This window comes from Equus caballus, chromosome 27, assembly GCF_041296265.1.
Source record: "Equus caballus isolate H_3958 breed thoroughbred chromosome 27, TB-T2T, whole genome shotgun sequence".
Lineage (NCBI taxonomy): Eukaryota > Metazoa > Chordata > Mammalia > Perissodactyla > Equidae > Equus > Equus caballus.
In genome coordinates, this window is record NC_091710.1 from 32892429 (window position 1) to 32908040 (window position 15612).

General features: G+C 42.8%; 1 long non-coding RNA gene across 1 annotated transcript; it reads right to left on the reverse strand.

Moving 5' to 3' along the window:
• Window positions 1-5907: 5907 nt before the first annotated feature.
• On the reverse strand, window positions 5908-6286 carry LOC138920968 (uncharacterized). The gene is made up of 2 exons (XR_011433094.1): window positions 6139-6286; window positions 5908-6052 (listed from the first exon to the last, which is right to left on the reverse strand). It is a non-coding gene; the product is annotated as an uncharacterized lncRNA (long non-coding RNA).
• Between the last annotated feature and the right edge of the window lie 9326 nt (window positions 6287-15612).

Consider the following 15612-nt stretch of genomic DNA (forward strand, 5'->3'; position numbering starts at 1 on the left):
ACCCCAGTTGTAATCTTTTAGGAATTAGAAAGAACCTGATACATAGAGGCATTCATTATAAGGAAGACGTTATTATTTCTGTTCTTAACTTCATTATTTCATTTTGTGGGACCATTTTTATCTCAAAAACCTTAACTTTGCATTAGTAGGTGTTATTATTTCTTAATTAAACAATTAAAGTTTATGGATTTATTTCTAAATCCTGCTTGGCCTCATTTCTTGCTTTGATATGGATTTATTATTTCCATTATTTTCTAAATAACATATTATTGGTTTATTGATTTCCTCCTTGGTCCAATGGTTGCTAGAAGACTTTAAAAAAATTCCAAATCGTTGGGGTTTTTTTCTGTTTATAATTTTAGTAAATTGCTTTTAGTTTTGCTGTACTGTAATTAGGGAATGTGGCCTACCCAATTTCTAGTCTTTGAATTTATTGTGGTTTTCTTCATTTATGACCATTTGATTAATATCTGGTAAACATTCTATGGGTCTCTCAAGAAAGAGAAGATTTATATTCTGTAGACAAGAGCAGAATCAGGGTCCCAACTAGATTAAAATTCAGGTTCAGGGGCCGGTCCCACGGCCAGGTGTTTAAAGTTCTGTGTGTTCCACCCAGCGGCCCAGGTCCACAGGTTCAGATGCCTGTTGTGGACCTACACCATTTGTCAAGCCCTCCTGTGGCAGTGACCCACATACAAAATAGAGGAAGACTGGCACAGATGTGAGCTCAGGGTGAATCTTCTTCAAGCAAAAAAAGAGGAGAATTGGCAATGGATGTTATCTCGGGCAAATCTTCCTCAGCAAAAAAAAAAAAAAAAAAAAAAAAATTCAGGTTCTAGAGCATGAAGCTGGGCAACACTAGCCATACATCACATGTGGCAAGAAGCCCTGTGGGCAACAACTTGAAATCTGTCCAAACTGGAATTTAGGCATCTACAGGCACATTTAGTGGGTTGGAGTGCTGGGGAGTCAATTCCGATTGCTGGGTGGAATTAGACAGTTAAATAAAATTACCACAAGGGACCACAGCATCAGGCACTGATGGGCTGGTCTCAGCATCAGACCCCCTGACCAGGGAACTGATCTTAGAGCCGGGCTGTGCCACCTGGCCCGGGCATCTAGGACCCTGACGTGCCCTGGGGTTTAAATAACGTTCCGCAAGCCCCCTCTAGCAACATGGTCTAGGAGGTGGAAGTGAAAAAACTGTCACCAGAGCTCAGAAAATGCTGCCGTTTTCTTTTCCTCTTCTCTCTCCTACAGAAAAAGCATCTAAAGAGTGGAGCACTGCTACGCCAGGCAGAAACATAAGGTACAGAAATCCCTGAAGTTATACAACACCGGCATGAATTGTACAGGAGGCAACGGCCCTCGACTGTTGAGGAGAGGCCGGAGCACTGTCTGTCAGCAGAGGAAGGCAGTGGGGGGGATGACAACGCTGAAGGGGATCAGAGCTGGTGTGCAGCGAGCACCAACCTCAGAGCCGACACTGTGCTCAGCACCTTTTATGCGTTATCACAGGCAGCTATTGTGATTATCCCATTTTACAGATGAGGAAACTGAGGCTCAGAGAGGTGACGTATTTCTCTTCTTAAGCGAACTGAAGAGCTGAGAAGTGAAGTGTCTGATTCCAGAGCCTTACCTTTATTCTATACTGCTTTCTTCCTAAAGACACGGGCACCAGCTAGTACAGGACCACACCCAGGATCCCAGCCTCAGAAAGATGATAAATATATACATTTACATATACGTACATAGACTTTTATGTAAATGTATACAATATTATTTTTAAGTGATATTGCTCAAATACATTCTTATATTTGGGGGGCCTCTGTTTGCTCTGTCATAGACTGATGTGGCTTCCGAAATTATGCTTCTGCAATATCTCTTTTCATTCTAACAATTTTTGCCCTAAGACTTTTGTTGATGCTTTCTTTGGTACATGACGGTTTGCTGTTGTTATGTCTAGCCCTTTCCTTCTATTTTTTATAGAAGTGTTATTTTACACACTGACTATACAGTACATATTGAAGGTATACACACACACACACATCCAAAGATTTTTCCACATCCCGTCGTCCCTGTACTGATGATCTATCACAGCTGTGTGTACTTTGACCAGCTGTGAGATGATTCTATGCCGTCTTGTACTCTACGTTACAAGTGAGAGGAATAGTATTTCTCAGTATAAATTCTGCTGTCTTTTAAAATGTGGAAACTTATTCAGTGTCTCTAAAATCTGACTCGTTGGTCCATGGATATGCATTTTAATGCTTTTTACCATCCTTTTCAATAGTTCTTGGTTAAATGAGTTATCTCTTTTTTGCAATGAAGGCACCATTGGATACTTTTGGGCATGGGGATGTACAAAGGAGGTTTTGTGTCCAGATATAATTTCATATTGCCCCATAGCATTTGTACTGAAACATATTTACTGGGGCCAGCCCGGTGGTGCAGCTGTTACATTCGCATGTTCTGCTTCTCGGCAGTCCGGTGTTCACCGGTTTGGATTCTGGGTCCGGACATAGCACTGCTTGGCAAAAAGCCATGCTGTGGTAGGTGTCCCATGTATAAAAGTAGAAGAAGATGGGCATGGATGTTAGCTCAGGGCCAGTCTTCCTCAGCAAAAAAGAGGAGGATTTGCAGTAGTTAGTTCAGGGCTAATCTTGCTCACACACAAAAAAACTTACCATCTTCAGACTACAATAGCGGAGAATCTCTGAATACTTATTACAATGCTCAGAAAACAGAATCAATCCAGGTAGGTTACTAGGCAAGTCAAGATGTCTAAAATACCACACTAGGTTCCAGAAAACACCTGGATGATGAGTCACAAAGCCTGCCACTGTTACTGTATGATTGTCTTCATTTTCTAATAAGCTTTCAAGTTCCTTCCATGCTGTTAAGGGACCAAGATAGGAAACAAGGATAGGATCTGGGCTTGGGAGCTGCCATTCTCATCCTAAAAACTGCAGATTCTTGTCAAGTGGCTGGTGGGCTGCCTGTAGGAAGGAGTTTCTGTCTTCCAGTATCTCCCTTAGCCAAGGAGTCATAAACATCAACACTCCTGGCCATTCAAAAAATTGGACATTTTGACATAGCTCTTCTTGATCTATCAGCAGGAATCTGAATACTTCAGGTACATGCATTTTCTTGCCATTTGGATGTACATTTAGATCAAACGTCCCTCCAACAGAGATAACAGATGTGTGCAGACCAGAGGCTGATGCTGAGATGCAAGACTGCCTTGTCTGACTTGAAAGGAAGATGGAAAATGCATATTTTCTGTAGATAGGCTTGACTTCAAAAAGCATCTCCCAGGTCATCTTAAATCTCTCATTTCAATATTTAGAAAAGATTGCCAAAAATCAGGCATGTGGTATTAAGACGTGAGTCATCTGCTGTCCAGGCTGGGTGATTCCCTCATCGTGGACGAGACTAGTTTGACACGAAGAGTAACCTGAGATGAGAACCTCCATTACATAATTCTGCGATATATTTGTATACTTGTACTGCACTAAGATGCCACTTCTGATGTCTCAGGTAAGGCAAAGTTGACAGGGATCCTTCTAAGGAGGCGGAACTTTCCAGGTGCATTCAGCTGATATCAATTCCCTTAGTCCCTGAGGTGGCACTGCTCTCTTGGGAGGAAGCAGGTCCTTCTGACTCATGGCAGATACCTATACCTGTTCAAGAGGTGGATTCAGCATCCTGGGCTCCCACCTGAGTACCGTGGTATATGGTGAATCTCGAATGCCATTTGCTTACTTTCTCTGCAACTCCTTTTCCAGGAATGCATGTACTGTCTCTTAGAACATCTGAGTGAAATACTAGTGGTGTATCTAAAGTAAGTGAGGGTGCGGAATGGGTTAATGTATCTTGAGAGTCTTCCCTAAAAGGGAAAGTAGATGAGAAGGCTGGTGAAGCCCAGTCTGTCCCGTGGTCTGTCCTACTTTCTGTATAGCTTTGGATTGGTAAGTGCCACTGGCCTAGTAGAATTAGGAGGAGACTAGTCCTTCTGCATACCTTGACTAAGGTTGGACTTTTCTTATTGCTTCATTTTTCATCGTCTGATTTAAATCAATGTTTGATGTACTAGTCGTCAAAGGACTGCTCACGTCCCTCGTATTTATCCCAATTTCTTCAGCTAAGTCACGCCTAGCAGATGGTGTTGACATGCTTTCGCTGTCGTCTTCATCCTCCTCCTCCTCTTCTTTTGCTATTGTTTAGTCTCCGCAACTGAAAGAGAGAGGGGATCAAATCCTGTTGCCACATCAGTTTTTTCAAAAGGTTTGACTGGAGACTGCTGTTCGTATGTTGTATAGCCAAATCACATTTACGGAATTATCAAATTTATAGAACAAAATTACTTCCACTAATCCTTCCTTCACAGCTCTCCCCCTGCCTGGAATGACTTTGTCGTTTACCCGGTTAATTCATGCTTCAAGGACCAGTTAACTGTCATCTCCTAGCGAGCCTTTTTAAGAGACTCCTTTTTCTCTACTCAGCTCCTGTCTGCTACCGCCTAACTTCTGCTTTAGGAAGCCTTCCTTCTGTTTTAGCATATTTTGTGCGTACTATTACTACAGTACATATGATATTATATCATTGCTAGTTGTGAATGAGTTCTGTTGTCTCATGTTCCAGATTCTGAACTTCTAAGGACTGTGTCTTATTCTTTTCTCTATTGTCACAACCTGGTTCAGAAGCTGGTGTGCTGAGCATGTGTTCACAGCTATCTGTTGAATGGGCATATGACCGTGTAGCACAGGGGTTCTCCTCTCTGAGCCTGAGTGGAGATTTTTGACCCTGCGGCCATCCCCAGGCATCTGTTTGCATGAATGAATGGTATAACCTTAGAGGAAGATTCCTGAGCATGCTCCAGGTCAGAGGCAGGCGCAGGAGATGGGGAGGACTGGAAGGCATCTGCTCCCCCAGTCCTAAGCTAGCTCCCTTTTTAGAGAGGGGCTGCAGGCTCAGCAAAGGAAGGCGCTGTTTCCTCAGGACTTTGTAAGATTCTGGGCTCAGGCAGTGCCACCCTGGGACCCCAGAGAGCATCGTGCAGTACAGGCCGGGGGAAGGGTATCACCCATTTCTGTGATACAGGTGCATGGTTCCAGGGGTTAAGAGGTGACTTGAGGAAACTTCATGCCATTGTCACCTTCAGGTGCCAGAGAGCAGCTTTGCAAACTCCCAGAGACTGTGCTCTTGGAAGAAGAAATCTCAGGGGTCCCTGTCACACCAGAAGCAGTGCTGGTGGCAAAGGCCAGGCTCTCTGGAAACTGACCTGTGGGGACCAACATTAAAAAAGAGGCCAGAGGAGAGGACCGGGAGCACAGGTGAGAGTCCCTCAGAGGACTCTCAGGTCAGACTGGGAGGGCTTGGGGACAGGGGCTGAGGGCTACCCAGCCAGCACTACTGGGTTTAATGAAAACGTAGTGCTGTCTGATGGGCTTTGGAAAGCTCAGGTTATAAATGAATAGTAGCTTCCTAGTTTTGAATAGAGGACATGTGTAAAATGTGAACACTCACATGCTCATTAGAATTAGGATGTGTTCAGAGGCTTCTGCAGATATGTCAGAACGTTGATTGGGTAACTCAGGTTAGGGGCAAACTTCCATTTCCTGGGTTTATCACCACGGAATCAATCATCCGAGTGGGCGTTGAAAGTGGAGCGTTCACCTTGAAAGATGAAAGTCCGGGAGGGAAATGCGGTGTAGACGGAAGGCTGACTGCCTGCTACTGGGTACTTCAAAGGGGAAGTCACCTGGGTGATTTAATCACAGTCCAGGGTCTGGCCTTTAGTTTTTCAGGTTCAAAAACTGAGAAAATTGGTTTTGTCAGCAGACGGAAGTAAGACCAGTTTATCAGACCCTCAGTCGTACTAACCAAGTTCACAAGAGACAGACGTGTAAATCAAAATGCCATTTTATTAATTTACAATGACAAGCAAAATCGGCCAGGAGATCAGACACACATTCTGTTTCAGGCACATTCTCTCCCTGGTGAAATCCGTGTGGGAAGTAAACTATCATCCGAAGAGAGCCGGGCGAGCCTGGAATCAGAGGAGAAGAGGGAGCTGGTGTCTGACTGGAATGTTACATGAAGCCAAATGCCTCACTCTCCACCAAAGGGATATACCTGGAGGGGATCAGATGACGGAACAGGCAACACACTCCAGGACAGACCAGGGCGTTTTGACTCTTTCTTCCTCTTGGACGCTGTTTTGGCCCATGCTGACCACACCTCTGTGCTGACGTGTTCTTTCTCCAGCTGTGTCAATCTCATTGACTAGGTTATAGCCCAGTTCGCCCTCTTCTTTGACTTTGACCTTGCTTTCGCCCCTGCCTACGTGGTGGGGCTGGGAAACAGACAGTTGTCCCAGAGTGACCCTACTCTAGTGTCAGCAGGGCCCATAGCGTTCTGCTGAGGTTAGGAAGCCTTGTATAATCACATGTGATCAGCACGTTAACCAAACAACCCCACCAGGATGTGCTTGTCAATCTTCAGGCCTGATGCAGCTAATGAATTGTTAACGACGGGTGATCAATGCCTTTATCTCAGAACAGGGGCTGCCTCTTCCCTGGAAGCCATTTGCTGCCTTAATTGAACCCAGGGTGAGCTGTTCTTGGGAGCTGAGCTGACAAGGGCCTGCTGCAGTCCTAGAAGCACAGGCTCATGCTTTGCACATGATATTCGAAATGCTGAGGGTGTTAGCTGACACCTTCGTGAAAGGAAAGAAATAGCCTAAAGGTCACAGCTCTGGATTGGTTTGTGGGGAACAGACATTCATGGCATTCCCTACTTTGAGCTCTGCCCTTTTGTCTAAGGTTTCTGTCTTGCCCCATCATCCTTTCCGGAGCCTCCTCTCTTACAAACACGCTGACCCATGTGAGCCTTCACCTTACTTAAATCGTATTAATACGTAACAGTTACTGAGCGCTTATCATGTGCCAGATTGTTCAAAGCCCTTTGCATATTAATTCACTTACTCTTCACAGCAATCCTATTATCTTCACCTTACAGATGAAGAAATGAGACAAAGAGAAGCTAAATATCTTGCCCAAGGTCACTGGCTAGTAAGTGGCAGAGCCAGAACCCACATGGTCTGTCTGATTCCTGAGCCTACCCTTTGACCTGCAATGTTAAACAGAACTGAGAGGTTGCTCTAAATGTCTTCAACTTGCCCTACAGAACTGTTTAAATTTTAGCTGACTCTACCAGCTCTGACTATCTGAGTTTCCAGGAATCTGCTTAAAAATTGGAACCTTTTAACAATAAATATTTGATTCTCCTGATAGTCCAGCCTTGTACCAGTCATGTCTCTCTCTGGAACTCTGTTTGAAATGAGAGGGCTAGGCTACGGAATCTCTAAGTTCTCCTCTAATTTTGACTTTGTGAATTTACTACCAGGACCACTCCTAGGACTTTGTAGGGATTTTAACAATTTACATAAATTATTTTATTTTTCCATTCAATGATCTTTGAGTCAAGAAATAAGACTTATCTGGGCTGGCCGGGAAGCATAGTGGTTAAGTTCGCACACTCCACTTCAACAGCCCAGGGTTCCCAGGTTTGGATCCTGGGTGCAGACCCACACACTGCTCTTCGAGCCATGCCTTGGTGGCATCCCACATACAAAATAGAGGAAGATTGGCACAGATGTTAATTCAGGGACAGTTTTCCTCACCAAAAAAAAAAAGAAGAAGAAGAAGAAGAAGAAGAAGAAGAAGTAAGACTTATTTACCTTTATATTTCCAGAAATAGCTATTACAGTGTTGGACATGGTGGGTACTGCTTATACATTTATGCACTTCAACTGATTTTCATAATCACCCTGTAAGATGGGCAGGCAACATTATTATTTTCGTTATTCAGATGAAGAAACTGATGCTTTGAGAGCTTTAATAAATGACCTAAAATCATAGAGTTCACCTCCATGCCCTTCTTTATTTCCATCCATCCACCAGCAGTGTTGTAAATGCACCTGTTCTCCCACAGTAACAAATTATCAAGTAATACCCAACACTACAGAGTATATTTCCTTGGCAGCTGTCTGCCAGAGACATAATAAGACTGTGCTTGGCATCATGTAACTTTTCTAGCTACTCATTTAAGAGAACAAATTGTTCTAAGGTGGGTTTTGTAGAGCTATGCATCAAATGATTACAGTGGGTACAAGTCATTTTCACATTGAGTAACTGGTAGCAAAAGATGAACATTTGATTGCTTTTTGTTGACTGAAATAGAAATTCTGAGTGTTGAGCAAAGATCACGAGGAGGTTGATACAATGAAATGGTAGCCCACGTGGCTGAGACTTCAACATTGTACAGTGTGACCACGTTTTATTATGGGGCCAGCAGTCCAAATGTCTGCATACCACAAATGTAATGGAGAGGGAAACAGCTCATCAAGAATCGGATTCATGCTTTGATTAATTAGGGTTTTAGATGTGTTCATTAATGATTTTTGCCGCCAAATGTTTTCCAAAGAGACACTCTGTGAATGGAGGAAAAGGATGGCTAATTATCTTAAGATCAATCTAAAGTTTTGTTCCCTGAGGCTCTGCTCTCTGGGAAGTGTTCAGCTCCTCCAAGCTTCAGATTCTCTGGACTTCAAAAGGAATGTTGGCCTCAGATGGGATGATCCGTTGGGAAAACAGAGCCCCATAAATACATCAACTCTAATTATCAGCATGAAAAATCTTCGTTGGAGATGCTGGGGTGTAGTCAGGACTGGGAACCATACAGGGAGAAGAAAGGGCTGAACGAGATGAGAAAGTCAGAGAGTCACCTTAGCTAGAAAGTATAACCTGCAGCTTGAACTCCCATGTCCCACCAAAATGAAGAGTCTAGTCACTTAGGTCTGGCTCTTAGAGGCACATACGCTGCTTTTCTTCCTTGTTCTTTTTCAGAAATGCCTTTGAGGGACAAGAAAGACATATCTAGACATAGTGAGAATGGGATACTGTTTATCCCGTTCACCGACAGAAGCTCTGCACTCACCTCAGAGGTTATGAGCACCTTGAGGGCAGGGATTTTGCGTTTTGCATCTTTAGTTCCTTTTATCTCCTCCTCATTCCTCCTTACTATCAATAGACAGGTTTACATTGTTTCTTGAATTAATCTCCAGTGGGATCTCAAGTAATTTTTTTTTTAAGTTTCAGTGCATAATTGTGTACCCCAGTTGTTAGTTGTTAGTTCTCTATGTGAGCCGCTGCCACAGTACGACAACTGACAGATGAGTGGTGTGGCTCCACAACTGTGTAATGAACCCGGCCGTGGCTGTGAGAGTACCGAATCTTAACCCCTAGAACGTGAAGGCTGGCTCCCAAATAATTTTTTAATTAGAAAATGGTCAGTCTTCCATGAATAATATAAAGTTTAAGTTCACATGGCCAAGATCTGCTGAAAGGTAATGTGCCTGGGTATTTTACGGCTTTTGTTGCTATTGCGAATGGGATTTTCTCTCACAGTGTATCTTTTAATTAGTCATTTCTAATGGGCAGGAGACTAATTGCATTGATTCAGTATTGCCACAAAAACGTTGCATAACAAACCACCTCAAAACACAGTGGATTACAACAGCAATCGTGTTTTCTCAGGGCCTGTGGGTCAGACGAGGGTGACTTACATAAGCTGGACTCAGCCCAGTGGCTCTGCCTTGAGTCGTGGGCCCATTTGGCTGGGGCAGCTCCTGCTCCACGGGTGTTCATTCTTGGGCCCAGGGGTGAAGGCAGCAGGGACCTGGGGAGCTCAGAAGCACTAAGAGTCCAGCAGAAAATCAAAAATGCCTTTTAAGGCCTGAGGTGGGTTGAATTATGTGCGCCAAAAAGATACATTGAAGTCCTAATGCCTCCCCCATCCTACCGATGTAGGTGACCTTATTGGAAACAGAGTCTTTGCAGATGTAATCAAGTTAAGACAAGGTCATACTGGGTTAGAACCGGCCTAATCCAATGACTGGTGTGCTTAGTAGATGAGAGAAATTTAGATGCAGACACAGGGGGAGAAGGCCAGGTGAGGACAGAAGCAGAGAGTGGAGCTCTGCTGATACGACCAAGGGATGCCGAGGATTGCCAGCACCCACCAGAAGCCAGGGGGAAGGCATGGGACATGTTCTCCCTTTGAGCTGGCAAGAAGGAACCAAACATGCCCACACCTTGATTTTAAACTTCTGGCCTCCAGAACTGTGAGAGAATACATTTCTGTTGCTTTAAACCATCAAGTTTGTAGTAATTTGTTACGGCAGCCCCAGGAAACTAATGCAAAGCCCAAGCCTGTCACCTCTGCCCATGTTTCTTGGGCCAAAGCAGGTCCAAACCCCAAAGTCAAGGTGCAGAAAGAACATGCTGAACCATTGTGAGGCCATGACGAGGATGTGGATGTAGGGAGAAGTGGGAAACTGGGCACAATAATTTAATCTACCACATACAAGATTCAGAATATGTAAGAAAACTTCATATTCTGAAGTATCTTTGGAGAAGACAGTAGAATCTAATGATCCATAGCATGGGTCTTGTATCAAGAAAGCTTTGGGGTGAATCCTGTTCTGATACTTCCTACCTGTGTGATCTCAGGCAAATCACTTAACCTCTAAGCATCAGTTCCTTTATTTGTAAGATGAGAAAAATAATCCTGCCTATCTATCTCACAGGACTCTTATTGGTGTGACCTGAATTGATGTTTATTTCAGTTGTTGACATAGCAGGGGCCGATAAATGTTACCTGTTACCATTATTATTGCTATAATAGTATAATAGTGAAGGACTTGGAAATACAGGTAATATTTTCTACTGTGACTTTAGAGGTGAGAAGAAGATTGCCTATGCAAAGCTGGTGAAAATTCAAATTTTGATTTATGAAGAATAGTTTAAGATATGTTAATGATCCTTTGGGTAGGCGTGGTTCATATCTTGTGAAGAAAGAGAGGAGCCTGTTTGCCTGGAGAAGAGCCAGTTAGTTTAAGAAGACTTTAAATTGAATATAAAGGAGGATAGGATGAAGTTCCCAACTACAGAGAAATAAGGGGCTTTGTCAGGAAACGCATGGGAAAACACTGAAGGGGGGGGGCAAGGCAGAAACAGTATGGGGAGCATTTGACATCATTCGCCAACACGCAGAGCCTTGGAAATAAGTGGACATAACATAAAAATATAATCTCAGGAGCTGATTGCCTCAGCCTATGGGATGAAACTCAGAATTTTGGCTTGGGGATGAGACTAATGTGCCTTTTTCAAAGGGAACCAGCTTATGAGAAAGAGATGTGACCCTAAGTATCAAGAAATGTTCACGTGCTGGGGAGGCCACAAACTCTAGGAGGTTTGTGGAGAACCTGTGGGAAGTGGTCAAAGGAGATTCAAGACAGTATTATTATTTGAGTTTTTTTATGTCACATGATTAGATGAAAAAGGGTATTATGTCATTTTTAGCAAATGTCAGATATAACAAAGACAATAAAGGGAGAGTTTGGAGGAATGGTGGAGGACTTGGACTCTCAATCATGGAAGTTCCCCATTAGGCCGAAAGCAGCAGATACGACAAGCTTTTGACCTTCCTTAGGAGGAGCTGAAGCAAAAAAGGGAACTAACTGTTCATACAATCTTATTTTTACAGACAGTGAGGAATTTGGGAAGTCTGTAGTATTAATAAATAATAGCTAAACTCACTGAGCTCTACTGTGTGCCAAGCATTTATCTAAATCATTGCACACTTCATCACATTTAATCTTTGCCATGACCTTATGAGGTTGGTATCTTTTAATCTTCATTTTATGGGGGAGGAAATTGAGGCAAAAGAGATTAAGTCAATTGCTGAAGGTCACAGAGGAAAGGGCAGAACTGACCAGCGCGCATGCTCTTCACCATCGAGTTGTTCTGCTCCCACTGCCAAAAGGCTGCGTGAATCACCACTATCTTTATGGGCAGGGAAAATTTTTAGATGAACGTGACCCCAAGGGTCTAGTGGATGGTGACCTGAGCCAGCCACTTGGTGCCAAAGGGCCAGAAAATCTGGGCTCAAGTGGCCCATGATGTAGGATTAGGAAAGGGCGCAAAAAGTGCATAAGCAATTCATGCTTTTACAAATTTGCAAGCAAAGTCACACCTTTGTTCAAGGAGTAGCAACTGCCCTCTCACTGTGTGTACTGACTTCATCATTTCCCGACATGATCATGCCATTTTCGACCTTTGAATCTTTGGAAAGGCTGTTCTACTGCTTGGAATACCATTTCATCTGTTTTCTACTTCGCAAACTTCTGCTCTTCCTTCAAGACTCGGCTCAAGTGCCACTCCCTCTTCTGAAGACTCCTCTCTCCCTGACTAGCTGGGAGCTCTTTGGGGCCGAGACGGTGTCTTCCTAACCTTGTCTGAGCTCTCTAACACTAGCACACAGCTTGGCACAAGGTAGGTTTTAAGGCATATTGAAAGGATATACACATCAATGTGAGTCCAAATGTTAGTCACCATTAAATGATCAAAATGAAATAAGCCGCATCCTGGGCTATTTGTCTAGGATTTTGGAAGCATGCCATTGCTTACTCTAATTGAAAGGCAAAAGTTAAAGATGCATGCAACCTATTTCCTTTTGAAGGGAAATTTGTCTTGCTGTTTTATGCAAGTGGATAAAATATGCTCATAAAACAATCTGTTTTGAGAATGGCAAATGTTTCAGGGAAACCTCAAGGGAATAAGTTCCTTGTGATTTTATTACCTAACTCTATGTAAAAATGGCTGGAAAGACAAAATATATAGATTAGGGGAATGGCTCCAAATATTGTAGAGGGGAGCAGAGTAGCTGAACAGGAATTCATCATTAAGGAAGATTTATGCAATCTCAAGAGTGCCTTAAAAGTTAATCTCAAAAAAACCCCTTTAGCTTGAGCAGATTATTCTTAAGAAAATCTTTTTGAGTAAATCCATGGAAAACAAATAAATTTTATTTTATAATTTAACGGAAAATAGTATATATTTGTACTGTAATAGCAATTTAGGATTTATTGTTTTAGGTAAAGTCGCACCAAAAAATGTTTCTCATTGACATATCCTGCCTACATACTTTCTAGGTTATTTGTGAAAGCTCCTATTTCAGCTAAAATATGTTATTAGTTACAATGAATTATCCAAGTTAATTTTTCAAGAAAAACACAGTATTAGAAAAGAAGGGGCTGGCCCCATGGCCGAGTGGTTAAGTTTGCATGCTCTGCTTTGGTAGCCCAGGGTTTTGCCAGTTTGGATCCTGGGCGCAGACATGGCACCGCTCGTCAGGCCATGTTAAGGCAGCGTCCCACATGCCATAACCAGAAGGACCTACAGCTAAAATATACAGCTATGTACTGGGGGGATTTGGGAAGAAAAAGCCAAAAAAGAACAAAGAAGATTGGCAACAGTTGTCAGCTCAGGTGCCAATAAAAAAAAAAGAAAAGAAAACTGTTCTCTCTCTCTCTTTTTGTGAGGAAGATTGGCTCTGAACTAACATCTTTGCCAATCTTTCTCTATTTTATGTGGGGTGCTGCCTCATCAGTGTGGCCTCATGACTGGTGCTAAGTCTTCACTCAGGATCTGAACCTGAGAACCCTGGGTCACCAAAGCGGGGTGCACAAACTTAACCACTACGCCACTGGGCTGGTCCCGAAAGCTGTTCTCTTTAGAGGGTGAGCCAATTCAACGTTGGATGGTCAGTCAGAGTTCATACGATAGGAAATGATGAGATCCAAACATACATTTGCTCAGGTAAAGACAGAACAAAAACAATTACAACAAATACATCTCATTACTTGTTGATTCATACTCTTGCTCTAATCAATTAAGGGGAAAATAAGCCACCAACATGTAGAAATGTGAATTTGAAGCATTTCTGTATTTCATGGTTCTTGCACAGGGTTTGAAAAGAGTCAACAATAATTTTCAAGTCCACACGTGCCAAATATGGCCTCCTTGGAAGGTCGGGTGGCTCGGTACTATTGTCTCATCTCTGAGTAAGGCATTTCTACTTGGACTTTAGATACTAAAATAGACTAGATCAAGACATTTCAGAGTTGGGGGGATTTTTAAAGATTATCGTAAGAGCTACCATTTGTTGAGTGCTGACTATGTTTCAGTCACTGTGGAAAGCAGTTCATACGCATTTTCTCATTTAATTCTGAGAACTACCCTATGTAGTCAGCAGTATTAGCTCCAGGCTTACAGATAAGGAAACTAGGGCTTACAGAGGTAAATGCTCCAAGTCTCACAGCTGTTAAGTGATGGATCTGGAATTAGGATGCAGGTCAGACTCTGGGATTCCTCTTGAACACAAACACTCATTATTATATGCTGCTGCATATTTGAATTTCTCTTACCAAAATCCCACCAGGTGATCTGGCCCATGTTTGAGAAGAATAAGACCAGAGATGGTATGTATTTTTTCTTACAATTGTACATAGTATATATAGCACACAACCTTGACAGCTATTCATATTTGTTGAATGAACAAACTCCTCTTACATATCAATCTTTCATGTATTTAGAACCTGAGAGAATTCATACAATTATATAATTCTTCTGCTCCATTATAAAACATAGCTTTTAACAGATGGAAAACACAAGTCTAAAAGGATTGAATGAGTTGACCAACATCCCACAGCAGGCACTCCGTGTACACCAGGTTACCTGTCTCACAGGTCTATGCTTGGTGCCAAAAGATGTCTGTCTACTCTCTCTGACTTTCTGTCAGCCTCTATCTCTCTGTCTCGCCATCTCTCCCTGCCTTTCCATCTCCCTCTTCATCTCTCTCTCTTGTAAGCCAGAGAGTGAGACCGTACCATTTTACATGGCTTTGACCATCTCTGTATCCCAGAACCTTGCAGGCTCTTAAAATATTGATGGGTTAAATGGATGATTCACTAACGAAAACACAATTTTCATCCGAAACCCATCATTCTCTCTCCTTTTAGACCCAAGACCACACTCTGCATTATAAGTGTTTTTGTAAGTCACACTTTGATGGAACAATGGGAAAGCTACAGAAAAGAATACTCACCTGATGTAATTCAATGATCTCTTAAGTCTTTAGTTGTTTTTTTTTTTCATCACTAAGAAATTATATCTGTTTTAGCTAATGTTCTTCCTTTCCTCATTGATTAGTCCAGGTGAGGGTACTGTTTGGGACTCTGATCTTACCCTGGTTTTCCAGAGCCCCTCTAACGCACTCATGGGCGTTGCACAGATGGGGTAAGAATGTGTAGATTTCCACCTTTCCTGAAAGCAGCTCACAGTCCTACACATGTGGCTCTTTGTGTTCTGTGGCATCATGAGAAGGATTTTCCCCCTTACAAATCACGAGGCATCCGTTCTATAGAATGCAGGCCGTGTTCAATAGCAGGTGCAGAGTTGCTGATGGAATTTCAGCTCTAAGGACCATAGTGCAGGCCTCTCACGCTTATAAATCTGCTTCTTTGCTCTTTAGGAAGATTCCAAGGATAAATTTGGGAGGCATCGGAATGCTAGCACCTTGTGCCTATATGAATATGGGCTAATTTCTGGGCTCTCTTGGCATGATCTTCTCCTTGTTTTGGCAATGAGGTGGTTAAAGCACCTCTAATGATTTCTGCCAAGTTTTGCCTAAAAGTATGACTGT